The 15,607-nt window shown below is 42.0% G+C and overlaps 1 long non-coding RNA gene across 2 annotated transcripts; it reads right to left on the reverse strand.

The window, feature by feature from the left end:
• Nucleotides 1-1,811: 1,811 nt before the first annotated feature.
• Nucleotides 1,812-6,105, reverse strand: LOC123053112 (uncharacterized). Of its 2 annotated transcripts, none has more exons than XR_006425406.1 (7): nt 5,678-6,105; nt 5,473-5,599; nt 4,656-4,734; nt 4,498-4,574; nt 2,778-2,894; nt 2,599-2,676; nt 1,812-2,453 (listed from the first exon to the last, which is right to left on the reverse strand). It is a non-coding gene; the product is annotated as an uncharacterized lncRNA (long non-coding RNA). The 2 variants fall into 2 exon arrangements; XR_006425405.1 differs by having other exon boundaries at nt 5,469-5,599.
• Nucleotides 6,106-15,607: the final 9,502 nt, after the last annotated feature.

Raw genomic sequence — 15,607 nt, forward strand, 5'->3', positions numbered from 1 at the left:
CTAGTGAGTTGCTCAAGTTTGTGAGGGGGGTGTGTCCAAACTTTCGTCAAACAGGCCAATATTTTTACCACATCATCTTGGTGGCATGACATTACATCAAGCAAGGTTTCATGTTTTTCTGATCATTTTTTAATTTTTTGGAATTAAAATGTCATGGCACTCCATGCATGTGCCCATGCCGTGAGACCAATATGTTTGAAAATTTCTTCTATTTTACTACACATTGAATTTACTCGCACACAAGTACACAAATATGATTTTTCAAACCATTATGGTTAGCCGTTGCATGTAGATGTAGTTTAAAATTGAATTACGGTCATTAAATGGCTAGAAAATCACTTAAATGTCTTTAAAAGGTCATCCCCTTAGTGCAAAAGAACGTCACGTTATATTGCCCCTTATGATAGCAACCTTTATTATGCAGTCTGTCACTTTTATTCTTTGTCATCACAAGTTCGTACAACACTCAATTTGCTCTTACACTAAATGATCTAACACTTTTAGAAGTAATTTTTATTGCCTTATTGCACCGATGACAACTTACTTGAAGGATCTTGCTCAATCCTTAGGTAGGTATGGTGGACTCTTGAAAATAAGATTTGGGTTTAAGGGTTTTTGGATCCACAAGTAGTATCTCTACTTGGTGCGAAATTTTTGACTAGCAAAGATGAGGGCAAGCATCACATGTTGAAGGATCTATGACAATATAACTTCTATGTGAATATGAACAAACATAAATCATTACGTTGTCTTACTTGTCCAACGTCAACAATTATAGCATATAATATTTTTATAGGGGCTCACAATCACAAAAGATTTCCAGGATAGTGTATTTGCACGTGAAAGTTCTCTTCCTTATACTAATTATTCATGAATTGCTTGCATGACCAAAATTATGATTGTCAAGCCTCAAAAGATTTCACTTTCTAAACCCAACATGAAGCTACTACTAGACATGATATGATATCAACTTCATGACATTCAATTTATTCAATAATTTACTCATAGGATATAAGTGAAGCACAAGAGTAATTCCATAAAAAAGAGCTTCGTTGACAGGATGTGAGTGCCGCTTACTTAGCTTCGTTGACTCTAACTTATTTAAAAACTTTCAGATTTAAGTAATTTATTAGAACAACAAGTAAAACAAAATAAAATGACAATCCAAGGATAGCACACATCATATGAAGAAGCAAAACTAGGCTCAACCGATACTAAACGATAATTGTTGAAGAAAAAAGATGAGATGCCTACCGGGACATCCCAAAGCTTAGATGCTTGAGACTTCTTGAAATATTATCTTGAGATGCATTGGGCATCCCCAAGCTTGAGCTTTTGTGTCTCCTTAATTCTTATATCACGGTTTTCCTAAATCTGAAAAACTTCATCCACACAAAACTCAACAAGAACTCGTGAGATAAGTTAATATAAACTAATGCAAAAAAACCTTATCATTCTCTACGGTAGCAAATCACTAAAATTATTATTCAACATTGCATACTAAATATCTCTACATATTTAATACTCCTATCATGCAAGCAATGCAATCATAGCAGCAATCTGCCAAAACAGTACAGTCTATAAAGAATGCAAGAGTATCAATACTTATTTTTCTCCAAACATTATAAAATTCTACCACACTGTAGAAATTTATCGAAGCTTATTATGCAAAAAGTTCCAACATTTTATCACATTCTAACTTCTCTAGGGAATTTTTGCAGCAACGGTAAACTTTCTGTTTTCAAACAGCAACATATATACTTGCAAGGTAAGCATGGCAAAGGCTTTTATCTCTACTCCTAATGAAGCAATTGATAGTCTCGCTTCCAGGTTTTCTTTCCTCCCACCTCCCATGGTTTTTTTTATACCTCCTCCCACCTCACACTAAGCCACCAAGAACCGAAAAATACCTTGTACCGAGGCCCCCACCCGCCCCCAGGCACTCCAGGGCTTAACCTCCGATCGCACCCAAGACGAACAAAGTAAAAAAATCTACGAAAATTAACCAGCGAAAAAAAAACCTACAAAAATTAACCAGCAAAAAAGACCTAAACCAATTGACCGCTCGTACGAGCGAGGTCTCCTGCCCTCGAGCGAGAACCACTCGCACGCACGACTATCTGCCCTCGTTCGCCGCCGCCGCCGCTCCATCCCTTCGCCGCCGGCCTCGCACATCAAAGGCGCTTCACTTGCCGCCCTCCATCGGACACGTACAGGATCCGGCGCTGAACACGTCCAGGATCCGGGGCTGATCCTGGCGAGGAGACGCCGACGAGATATAGGTATTATTTGATACAGCCATCGCATCTCATACATCATCGCATCTCATACAGGCATCACATCTCATACAGCCATCGCATGAACAGTTTACTCCTAATGTGATTGCTTTCACAGAAAAGTATGAGGCCCAACCCACATGAGAAAGCCAATGCACGTGACTGCACTTCAGTAACCTGTTACAGTGAAAGAGTAGATGCAATTTTAGATGGCTTTCACATAACTGGGGAAAAGATTCAGAAGTAGGCAAGCATGCTAACCATCAATAAGAGAAAACTGATTTCTAACTTCTAAGAGTATATAACCAGGAGATCCAGATACCTATTCTCTCAAAGCACCACTTCTTCCCATAGGCATCACACTGTATCAATGTTATGACAAAAGGGCAGTTTCAACACCCTACAGAAGAGATGGTGCAGACGCTAACGGTTAAACGCTTACAGAGGTTTATGCACAAGGAGAAAACTATGTAAATTGTGATGAAACTGCAAGTAAACTACCAAGTCAAACAAAACCGTGTGTATGCGCTTCAGGACATCCAAAATTGTATGCGCTTCAGGACATCCAAAATCGTGTGCTTCTGTTTGCAGGCATAGTGAGCGCAGAAGCATACAAGTCTGTTCAAAGCAACAGAATATATTAGTTACTTGACAGGCCAGATGAGTTTCTGTAGTTACCTATTTTTGTTCTATCAATTCGTAAGATAATGCATCATCTCAATCTGAGAGGTGTAAATGATCATGTAATCTAATAATGGTATCGATGTTTGGCTTTGTTTGGTGACTAGAATTTTCTATTGCGGAAAGTTACTGGTCATGGTACATTAGAATCGCCAAACTGAACAGGTGGATTCAGTACATTATTGAATATACATCAGTTCCTTCTGCGCTTTTACAAATGTAGTTTTGGAAAATCACACACAAACTATTCAGTTTCTTACTCCTCATCAACCGAATGCAGTTCTGTAAGCTAACCGGATCAGCTAATGTTTTCTTTAAGTTCATTTTTGAGCGCCAACGGAGCATCACGTTTGAAGATATGGAGGCGCCAAATCTGTGCCGACCCCCTATTGGTGATGCCTCTAACGGAGCCCCTCTTGGTGACATCTCTAATGTTGATCATCATTCCCGAATGACTCCAGTGCCAATGCCAGGTAATTGCAAGCATAATTTCTTATTATTTATCACAATGAGCATACATATAGTTGATGAGGTTTTTCTACTGTTATTAAATGGCTGTAACATTTGTAGCCTCACACGACCTTACCCCGTATGGATCTCACTGCCAAAGGGTAAATCTTGCTAGCAATACCAACAAAGCAAGGAAAAAGAAACGATCAATGCGAAAAATGCCAATTGATGCCATCTTAGCGGCATCTCCACTATCGATCAACTCCCCAAATGGAGTCCAGGTATAAAAATTGCACGACACAACCAAAAGGGCAATTCTTAATGTCTAATGTCTGGAGGTACTCTTCATTGGTTTTAATTGTCTTTCTACTCATTTCAGTAAAGATTGTTCCACAAGAACTATCGCAGACTGCGACATCTGACCTTAACATGACAGATACGGTTCATGATGATGGAGAACATAACAGGACCTCATCAACAGAAAAAGGGGCATTCTAAACAGAAAAGGGAGAAAAAAGAAAAGGAAAGCACATCACTCCCAGCCTAACGGTCAAACGTGTTTATGAACATGATGCATTGACGGGACAGTTAAAAGTCACAAAAGGTAAATGTGTCCCCAGTTTTGTCTGATTACATACTTGATAAATTGCTTCTTCTTAAAGTTGTTACTGCTGCTGCTGATGGATCCACTTAATGAATTAAACTAACTATTTGTTTTGGATTGTACATGAGCTATCATTGTGGTACATATACTAATTTTTTTTTTGGTAGCTTTGTTTGTATGTGAACGTTCTATACATGCCATATACTATGAAAGAACAGTATGTACATGTCGTATACTTTTGTTTGTGTGTCAGACTTTCATGTCTTAGTCTGATCCTATCACTCTCCCTATATGTCGTTGAAAGACATCCATATGAACCTATATGTTGTGGAAGTGCGTACGTACTTCTCAGTTCTTATAGAGAACGGAAACTGGGTGGCATGTGTTATCAGAAGTTGTGTATAATCATTTATGGAAATATCAAAAATAAAAAATCCCATGAATTGGGAATAGGGAAATTCAAGTAGGTAGGAAGTACTGACATACCAAGTAATAATAAAGAATAGCACCACTGCAGCTACAAAATCACAATCATTTGTTCATGGATCTGAACTCAATTCACCCTGAAAAACAATTAGTCATCTTAAGTCAGACTGCATGATAGTCGGATGGGATCGAAAACAATTGACTGTCAAGGAATGTACCCGTCTGCACCTGCCTGCACCCAGCACAACCATCGCCTTCACCACTGCTGCATCGCCTCCGAACTCCTTGGTGAAGATACTGAAGCAAATAGGAGAACTACTGAGTAAGCCAAATGCAAAATCAAAGAGAGATTATCTCTACAAAGCAGATGATATGGGAAAACAGGACCAACTGCAAGGAGAGGAAAAATCACAAGTAACAGTTAAAAGCGTCTACAAATTAACAGCTACTCCCTCCGTTCCAAATTACTCGTCGCAGAAATGGATGTATCTAGAACTAAAATACATCTAGATACATCCGTACCTGCGACAAGTAATTCGGAACGGAGGGAGTAGGTACTATGGTGCTCCTAATTAACTAATAATAGGAAGATGTATAAGTATTGATCATTCATTCGTTCCTAATCAAAAGAATCTGTGTGAAAGTTTTTGAGCCATGACTTAAATTTGAACATGATAGTAGAGATTCATGCATTTTCAAAGGACATGATAAACATAACATGGAGAGAGATTATCCTATACCTAAATCAGAGGCCCATAGTCTGAAGAAATTCTCCTACACCTACCCGTCAAAAAAAATAATTCTCCTACACCTAAATCAGAGACCGTAGTCCTGAACAAATTGTCCGACACCTTGTATCTCAGTACAGTTGCAAACTGGGTGTTTTGATGTGAGATTCACTCAGAGTGAACTTGATATTAAGTGATCTGGTTTACTACTAAACAGTTGGATCAATGCTCAAATCTGAAGTTTGCTATGGGTGTAAAACAGAGAACAACCATGGATACTTAATTCACTCCTTGCGGCCGTACCTACCGGCGTCGTGGCGCAGACCTCCAGAGGACGGCCTCCTGCTAGCCTTGCCGATGCAGGCCTCTCCCTGTGCATCTCACCGCATCAGAATTGATTGGCGCACTTGCTCCTGTCCAAATTACACCAGTCGCTGCCGCAACCCACAAGCGCACGGCGATGAGAATTGAAACGAAGCAAACAAGCAGAGTGGGAGAAGGACGGGGCGTACACGGAGGCGGGGCCATTCCGCCGTTGTGGCGGTCTAGGAGCCCGACGGGGGCGCGGGCGACCTGTGCGCCGTGGGCAGCCGTCGGGAACGTCGAGCCGCGACGCGACCTGTTGGCGTCGAATCCCCAGCAGCGTCACCATCGCCGGCACATCCATCCCTGCCGCCGCGTCCTGCCCCCTCGATCCATCAATTTGATCTCCTCAATATAGCCGCGGAGCGAGTGCTGAAGTGTCCACTCCGGCACAGCCGAGAACGCGCGCGGTGAGATCCACCAGCACCGGTGAAGGTGAGCAGTGAGGAGGGGAGGAAGGAAGGGCATGTGGACCGAGGCGTCACGAGAGATTGAAGCAGCCTCCGTGGCGGCTGGGCGAGGCTGTGGCAGCGGATGAGAATGGGGCGAGCAGAGTGAGGGGAATGGAGTGACGGAGTGGCTTGTCGGTACGAGATTTTTTTTTAAGGGTCGGTGAGAAAATGTGCTACTGCCCAGTACAAATCCAGCTAAACTGCTAAAGCCCAGGCCAGTTTACTGGTTAAGGCTGATTGTGTCCATGGATGCCTTTAGTTTTTATTTTATCTTTTGAGCAAAGGATGCCTTTAGTTGAATAATAAAGCTCTCTATATTCCCTGCAAAAAAGCAGGTGCGGCCCATATAGGTCAAAAAGATCAATTGCCTGGTTGCCAAATATCTTTACCTATGATTTTCAAAAAATCTCTTCAAATATATACCCTTCCCTTGGTAGAGCCGCAGCGAATAGATCGTCTCCGGAGCGAGGCATCATGGGATGGGGGTCAGACGGAGAAGAGCTCATCGGCGAAGTGTCTGGAAGACTCCGCAACACCATATGGATCTCCTGGATGGTAATGGAGTGCCGGTGGACCTCGAACGACGGCGAGTCGAAGATGGCGGACGACGGGTAGAGGCCGGGAGATTGCGTTGGATGCGGAGTTGCAGGGCACCCGAGGTCACGATCTTCGGCACGGGGACGCTCTGTTTCACGACGGGTCTTGTGGACAAGGAAGTGCGGCTTCTCGTCGTCGTTGGCCAAGTGAACGGCGGTGCTCGAGTGAGCGGGCGGGCGAGACGCCCTCGGCCTCTGAAGAGGAAGAAGACGACCAGCCAGTGGGCTGGGCTATCCTAGGCCAAAAGGTAACCATGCGCTCTCTCTTTTCTTTTTCAATTCCTGTTTTATTCTTTCCGGGGGCAAAAATGTCCAATAGACGTCCAAAAAAGGTCAAAGCCCTTTGACCGGACGGAAACGACACGGAAGGGCATTTTTGTAAGGGCATCTAACGGCAGAGGGGTAAATTTAAGCAGGCTTCGAAATTAGGGGCAAATCTGAGTAGGTGATTCGAATTAAAGACGGAAATGGAAATGCCCCTATATTTTTATCAGTGTCTCCATGTCAAAAAAAATCGCCCGTGGCAACGCACGGGCAGTCTACTAGTTAAAATAAAAGATGCAAAACATTAATCTAAATAACAGCAAGCAAATTCCTAACAAAATAAATTGGCGCTCCAAGTAAAACTCATATCATGTGACGAATAAAAATATAGCTCCAAGTAAGGTTACCGATAATGTTGGAGACGAAAGAGGGGATGCCTTTCGGGGCATCCCAAGCTTAGTTGATTGGATCTTCCTTGGATATTAACATGGGGTGCCTTGGTCATCCCCAAGCTTAGGGTCTTGTCACTCCTTATTCTCCTCATATCGATATCTCACCCAAAACTTGAAAACTTCAATCCAACAAAACTTAACGGAACCTCGTGAGATAGGTTAGTATGATAAAGAGCAAACAATTTCACATTGGTACTGTCAAAGACAAGATTCATATTTTTTTAACACAATGCCTACTGTAGCATATCATATCCACAATTTATATTGAGCAATATAGGCCATAGAAACTAGAAAGCAAGCAAACTATGCATTGAAAATAGAATCTATCAAAAACAGAACAGTCTGTAATGATCTGGATAACTACCATACTTCTGCTACTCCAAAAATTATGAAAAAATTATGAACACGTGAGAAATTTGTATATTAAACTTCTGCAAAAAGAATAAACTCAAAAGCACTCTTCTGTTAAAAATGAGACTTATATTCGTGAGCGCAAAAGTTTCTGTTTTTCAGCAGGGTCAAATCAACTATTACCCAACATGATCCAAAGGCTTTACTTGGCACTCTATAGAAACAAAAGCAATAAAACATGATTACTACAGTATATTAATCATTTTAACACATAAAAACGGTAGGTAAAAGTGTTGGGTTGTCTCCCAACAAGCGATTTTCTTTAATGCCTTTAAAGCTAGGCATGATGATTTCAATGATGCTCGCATAAAAGATAAGAATTGAAACATAAAGAGAGCATCATGAAGCATATGACTAGCACAATTAAGTCTGGCCCACTTCCTATGCATAGGGATTTTGTGAGCAAACAACTTATGGGAACAAGAATCAACTAGCATAGGAAGGCAAAACAAGCATAACTTCAAAACTTTCAACACACAGAGAGGAAACTTGATATTATTGCAATTCCTACAAGCATAAGTTCCTCCCTCATAATAATTTTCAATAACATCATGAAGAAATTCAACAATATAACCATCACATAAAGAATTCTTTTCATGACACAAAAGTATAGAAAACTTATTGCTCTTCACATAAGCAAATTTCTTCTCATCAATAGTAGTGGGAGCAAACTCAACAAAATAACTATCATGTGATTGAAAATTAAAATCATGATGACAAGTTTCATGGTTATCATTATTCTTTATAGCATACATGTCATCACCATAATCATCATAGATAGCAACCTTGTTCTCATAGTCAATTGAAGCCTCATCCAAAATGGTGGATTCATCACTAAATAAAGTCCAGACCTCTCCGAATCCACTTTCATCATTAAAATCATCATAAATAAGAGGCATGCAATCATTATAACAAATTTGCACATCAAATCTTGGGAGACTAAAAATATCATCTTCATCAAGCATAGCATCCCCAAGCTTATGGCTTTGCATAACATTAGCATCATGGATATTCAAAGAATTCATACTAACAACATTGCAATCATGCTCATCATTTAAATAATTTGTGCCAAACATTTTATTGACTTCTTCTTCTAACAATTGAGCACAATTTTTTGAACCATCATGTTCAAGAAAGATATTATAAAGATGATAAATAATATGATGCAACCTTAATTCCATTTTTTTGTAGTTTTTTTTATAAAACCAAACTAGTGATAAAACAAGAAACTAAAAGATTCAATTGCAAGATCTAAAGATATACCTTCATGCACTCACCTCCCCGGCAATGGCGCCAGAAAAGAGCTTGATGTCTACTACGCAACTTTATTCTTGTAGACACGTGTTGGGCCTCCAAGCGCAGAGTTTTGTAGGACAGTAGCAATTTTCCCTCAAGTGGATGACCTAAGGTTTTATCAATCTGTGGGAGGCGTAGGATGAAGATAGTCTCTGTCAAACGACCCTGCAACCAAATACAAGAAATCTCTTGTGTCCCCAACACACCTAATACAATGGCAAATTGTATAGGTGCACTAGTTCAGCGAAGAGATGGTGATAAAAGTGCAATGTGAATGGTAGAAATATATTTTTATAATCTGAATAATTAAAAACAACAAGGTAGCAAATAGTAAACGAGCACAAAAACGGTATTGCGATGCTTGAAAATGAGGCCTAGGGTCCGTACTTTCACTACTTCAATCTCTCAACAATGCTAATATAATTAGATCATATAACCACACCCCAAAGTCCGATGAAAGAATCACTCCAAAGTTCCTATCTAGCGGAGAACATACGAATAAATTGTTCGTAGGGTATGAAACCACCTCAAAGCTATTCTTTTCGTTTGATCTATTCAAGAGTTCGTACTAAAATAACACAAAGCTATTCTTTCCGTTCGATCTATCCTAGAGTTCGTACTAAAATAACACCAAAGCAAATTCATATTCATAATACTCAATCCAACACAAAGAACTTCAAAGAGTGCCCCAAGATTTCTACCGGAGAAACAAAGACAAGAACGTGCATCAACCCCTATGCATAGATTACCCCAATGTCACCTCGGGAATCCGCGTGTTGAGTGCCAAAACATATATCAAGTGAATCAATACGATACCCCATTGTCACCATGAGTATTCTAGACATATAACAACGAAATCTCAAAGGGAAAAACTCAATTCATCACAACAACATAGAGAGGAGAAAACACCATATGATCCGACTATATTAACAAAGCCCACGATACATCAAGATCATGACATCTCAAGAACACGGAAGAGAGAGAGAGATTAAACACATAGCTACCGGTACAAACCCTCAGCCCCGAGGGTGGACTACTCCCTCCTCATCATGGTGGCCGTCGGGATGATGAAGATGGCCACGGGAGATGATTCCCCCCTCCGGCAGGGTGCCGGAACGGGGTCTAGATTGGGTTTCGGTGGCTACAGAGGCCTGCGGCGGCGGAACTTCTGATCTAGGTTAACCCCGAAGGGTTTTGGAATATTTGTGAATTCATAGGGTAAAGAGGGGGTGGGGAGGCCACCGAGGTGGGCACAACCCACCTGGGCGTGTCTGGGCCCCCAGGCGTGCCCTGGTGGGTTGTACCCCCCTCGGGGCACCCCCAGGTGCTGCTCTAGCCCATCTTGGGTGTTCTGGTCCATAAAAAATCTCCAACAAGTTTCACGGTGTTTGGACTCCGTTTGATATTGATTTCCTGCGATGTAAAAACAAGCAAAAAACAGCAACTGGCACTGGGCACTGGGTCAATAGGTTAATCCCAAAAAATGATACAAAGTTGCTATAAAATGATTGCAAAACATCCAAGAATGATAAAATAACAGCATGAATACTTCATAAATTATAGATACATTGGAGACGTATCAACTCCAAGCATACATATGCATGTGTCCATGTCGTGAGACAAATATGTTTGAAAATTTCTTCTAATTTACTGCACATGGAATTAACTTGCACACAAGTACACAAATATGATTTTTCAAACTGTTATGGTTAGCCGTTGCATGTAGATGTAGTTCAAATTTGAATTACGATCATTAAATGGATAGAAAATCACTTAAATGTCTTATAGAAGGTCAAATGACCCCTGAAATTTTCCAAATTTTCACATGACAGTTGTATTAGTGCATGTTACACGTAGAAAAAATTTGAAGGCTGTAAGAGGAAGCTATCTCCCGTTCGTCATCATACATGCATTATTCCCTCTCGGAACCACGAGCCTTCTAGTGATCTGCTCCGGTTTGTGAGGGGTGTGTGTCCAAACTTTCATCACACATGCCAAATTTTTTACCACATCATCTTGGTGGCATGACATTACATCAACCAAGGTTTCATGTGTTTCTGATATTTATTTAATTTTTTGGAATTTAAATGCCATGGCACTCCATGCTTAATTGTGTCATAGCCATTAGACCAATATGTTTGAAAATTCCTTCCAATTTACTGCACATGGAATTAAATCACACACAAGTACACAAAATATGACTTTTCAAACCGTTATGGTTAGCTGTTGCATGTACATGTAGTTCAAATTTCAATTACGGTCATTAAATGGCTAGAAAATCACTTAAATGTCTTAAAAGGTCAAATGACCCCTGAAATTTTCCAAAATTTGACATGATAGTTGTATTAGTACTACAAATTTTCTCGTACATTTAAAACACCATCCGTTGCCACTTTACTCCAAATTCGTCTTTCACAGCTAATAAAAAAATATCTACAATATCACACACAGTTGTTTTCTAGGAACCGTTTGCGATGAAAATATCTGGGTCTATTTAAGTCTCCCTCCTTAAGCTTCACCGGCTTGTTTGCTCCAGTGCCGGCAACCCCCGAATCCACGAATCTTGATCCCCATTCCGGCACCCCCTTCTTGCAAAGATGACGCCGTGGAAACGCTTCGTGAAGGCCCGCACGATGGCCGCCCCCCCTGACCGCCGCCGCTTACACCGAGAGCGCGGCCGCCTACACCAAGAGTGCCGCCGCATCCGCATTAAGCGCGTCCGCTTCCGCCGAGTGGGCGTCTACGATAGCCGACAGGGCAGCTGCAGCAGCCGAGATGCCTGCAGCTCCTGCTGCGACGGCGGCTACCAACGCCGAGAGCGCTCGAGCTGTCGTCCGTGCCACCGATGTCGCCCTAGCCCGGGTCGACGCCATCCACGCCAAGATTGAGGATGCACACGCCAAGATATTCCAGACCACCTCGGACTCCAGCATGCAACCCACGTCCGAAAAGGCGACGATGGCCATGGAGCACCTGCTTCCTCATGAGGTCACCGAGCGGGAGCTGGAGATGCAGGAGGCAGCGGAGATCGAGGAGCGCCGGGAGGAGGAGTTGCGCGTGGCCGAGGTCGAGGTAGAGAAGAGTCTGTCTGTCGAGGAATCGGCGGTGGAGTACCAATGCGAGCTCTGGCGCAGCCACTACTACGAGTACTACAACCTTGAGGGCGGCGCCAAGGACGAGGACGCGGTCGACTTCAGCAGGGGGGGGCGCGGAGTCCACCAACGGAGGCATGTCGCCAGGACAATTCATCGACGTCTCATCTCACACCGGCGATGCATAGGCCGGCGCGGCGACAGATTTGTTAAAATTATGCGTACTTAGGCTTTGTTTTTAATGTCGGTCTTTTGTTAGAGCAGTGTTTAGGTCAACTGGCTCTATTTAATTATTAAAATTGCTCGATTCAGTAAGTGTGGTCTGTCTGTTGTACGCTCTTTTGTGTGCCCAAATTAGCAAGCGATGTTAAATTATGCAATGACATACCCGGGGAAATTTCCACCAAAATTTGAATTATCAAACTCATCTCATGTGCGTAAAGCAAAAGAATCGTTTGCGATGCACACAATCGTTCAAAGTGAATGGTCCGGCGGCACCGCACGCAAAGTTTCCCTCCACATTTCCAAAATTTTGGCCTACCGCCAAAATATCTACCCCCGCCCCCCGCCCCCTTCCCCACCCCCTTTTCCTCCCTGACCACAAGTCACATTTCCCATGTTTCCTCCTTCCTTCCTTCCTAAGCTATAGCCGCTTCCTCGCTCTCGCCGTCTCGCATTCTACCGCCGGGGTCGCCATGGTCTTCTTCAAAGACCTCTCCAGTGGTCCCTCCTCTGGCGACGACTCCTTCACCACCCGGGTATGCCTCTCTTCTCTCTCTCGGGCTATGACTTGGAATGAAGGATTTTTACCCGGCGGTCGATTTGAGTCATTTCTTTCTCTTGTAGCTCCTTAGGTCCATTAGTGGCAACGAATGGAGCGGGGTGGCTGATGATCTATCTGCTCGTTGTCACCATCAATCTCCATGCGTGAAGCTAGTTGCGTTTGAATCTGTGGACAGTGGGAGGAAGTTTCTGGCATGTGCAGAGAAGGTTAGACCCTCTTATGTTGTTACAAATCATTTGTTAGATGTGATTGACACACTATCACGGTCCCAACCCATTCATACCACACCTTCAACCAAACGCATCCTAAGACAGTGTCACAGTTTGTACCTAGTATCTAAAATTGTTGCCATCTCATCAGCGGTGCCATTAGAAAATTATTTGGCACTGCTTCAGCAGTTTGTGCAGCCAACTTTGGTCCACACATCCGAGCAGCCAAGCGGTAAGATACTAAATCTTTATGGCACGAAGGAACTGGGCATCGGAGCAACTAGGTGCTCCAGAGTCTGGATCCCTGATTTTTTTCGCTGCATCGGCTCGGCAGTGCAGGGCACCGGTGCAAGATGTAGCAACAGTTGTCTTTACACCCGTTTTGGCATACATAGTGGACGGCCTTAGTGCTATTAGTTCTATGTTACTAAATTTGTGCATGTACACACCTGTTAGTATCAATTTGCTGTCATTCAAACACTATCGCTATGCTGTTGCAGTTATATTTACCTTCCTCATAAAATGTTCAATTTGTTATTTATTGTACATGAGTAAGAACTTGTAGCATTGTTGTAGTTAAATTATAGCTTCTGATGTTCCAGAATTTTGTTGTTGTCTTAGTAGCAATTAATTCATTTGCACATTGATCTTTTTGAGAAGATATGTCATAATTAACATGTTTCTTCAGTTTTTCAAAATAAGCGTTGGTGATTTTCTATGTTGCTATAAACCCATTTCCCCTACAATTGTTACTGATCTAGTTTTAAATATTATATGATGAACGGAGTGTTCTTACTTGGAGTGGGTTGATCAAGAGTGGCCACAGTCTTTGAAGATGTGCCTAGCGAAGCTCTAGAGCATGTATGAGGAAGAGAACGGACGTAGGCTTAGAGAAAGTGTTGTCAACGATGAAGAATATTTGAAGATGCGGGATAAAAAGAGGAAGGTGGAGAATGAGCTCAGATTTTTTAAATCAGACATTGCTAAGATGGTGTTGGCGGAGGAGGAGGCACTTTCCCAGTTGGCCAGTGCAAAACAGGTTCTTACTGAACTGAAAGCAGAGGTGGATATGACGAGCCTGGATGATCTCGATTAGGGAAATAAATATATTGTTCTTATGAAGTTGAACTAGCTATATGTTGTGTTGTGTTGTTTTCATGTAGCTATCATACTGTGATGCTATAATATATTTATGTGCCTGATATGAAATTGGCAAATAGCTGTTCGATATGAAATGTGAATTTGCGTAATACTGGAATTATTAATTGTAAACTAATAAACCTGCTAAATGTGTCATGGAACTTTGTAAACGGTTCTAGCAGTAAAAGCGCTTGTGATGGATAGCCCAATGCCACACGGTTTTCTTCATCAAATCGTGTGTGATGTAGTTGATAAAAGCAAACAATTAACCAAGGCAGAGCGTGTGTGATAGTTACACCTTTCACACACGAGCCTACACATAAAACTGTGTGGGATGTACATACGAATGGAAACGTTTTCCCTGGATTGACTGTGTGGGATGTATATAAGAACGGAAACGTATTCCTTGGATTAACTGTGTGTGATATACATACGAATGGAAACGTTTTCCCTGGATTGACTGTGTGGGATGTACATAAGAACGGAAACGTATTCCTTGGATTGACTGTGTGTGATATACATACGAACAGAAATGTTTTTCTGGGATTCACCGTGTGGGATGTACATACAATCGGAAATGATTGGGTTCCGATGCCTCGCCCGATCGCACACGAGCTCATTTTTCCCCAGCCTGTGTCCCAGGAGGGCCTATCCCCGACGATTTCTGGGTCATGTGGGAAGGACCCCCCTATCGCCCACACTCACTTGGCGACGGTTCCAAATGCCGTCGCAGAAAGGGGTTAAAACCGTTTGTATAGCATTGACGCATACCAGTGGCATGATTTGAATATTTTATGTGATGAAGATGCATCATAGCCAAACTATAGGATTTTGTAGGGATAAGCTTTCTTTGGCCATGTTATTTTGAGAAGACCTAATTGCCTTGTTAGTATGCTTGAAGTATTATTGTTCTTATGTTGTTATTAAACTTTTGTTTTGAATCTTAGGGATCTGAATATTCTTGCCACAATAAAGAAAATTACATGGATAAATATGTTAGGTAGCATTCCACATCAAAAATTATGTTCTTATCATTTACCTACTCGAGGACGAGCAGGAATTAAACTTGGGGATGCTTGATACGTCTCCAATGTATCTATATTTTTTTATTGTTCCATGCTATTATATTACCTATCTTGGATGTTTTATATGCATTTATATGCTATTTTATATGATTTTTGGGACTAACCTATTAACCTAGAGCCCAGTGCCAGTTTCTGTTTTTCCTTGTTTTTGAGTTTTACAGAAAAGGAATATCAAACGGAGTCCAATTGAGCTGAAAATTTACGGTGATTTTTTATGGACCAGAAGAAGCCCTCGAAGCAAAAGAGTTGGGCCAGAAGAGCCACGAGGCCTCCACAAGGGTGGAGGACGCGCCCTCCC

Source organism: Triticum aestivum, chromosome 2D, assembly GCF_018294505.1.
Source record: "Triticum aestivum cultivar Chinese Spring chromosome 2D, IWGSC CS RefSeq v2.1, whole genome shotgun sequence".
NCBI classification, from domain to species: domain Eukaryota; kingdom Viridiplantae; phylum Streptophyta; class Magnoliopsida; order Poales; family Poaceae; genus Triticum; species Triticum aestivum.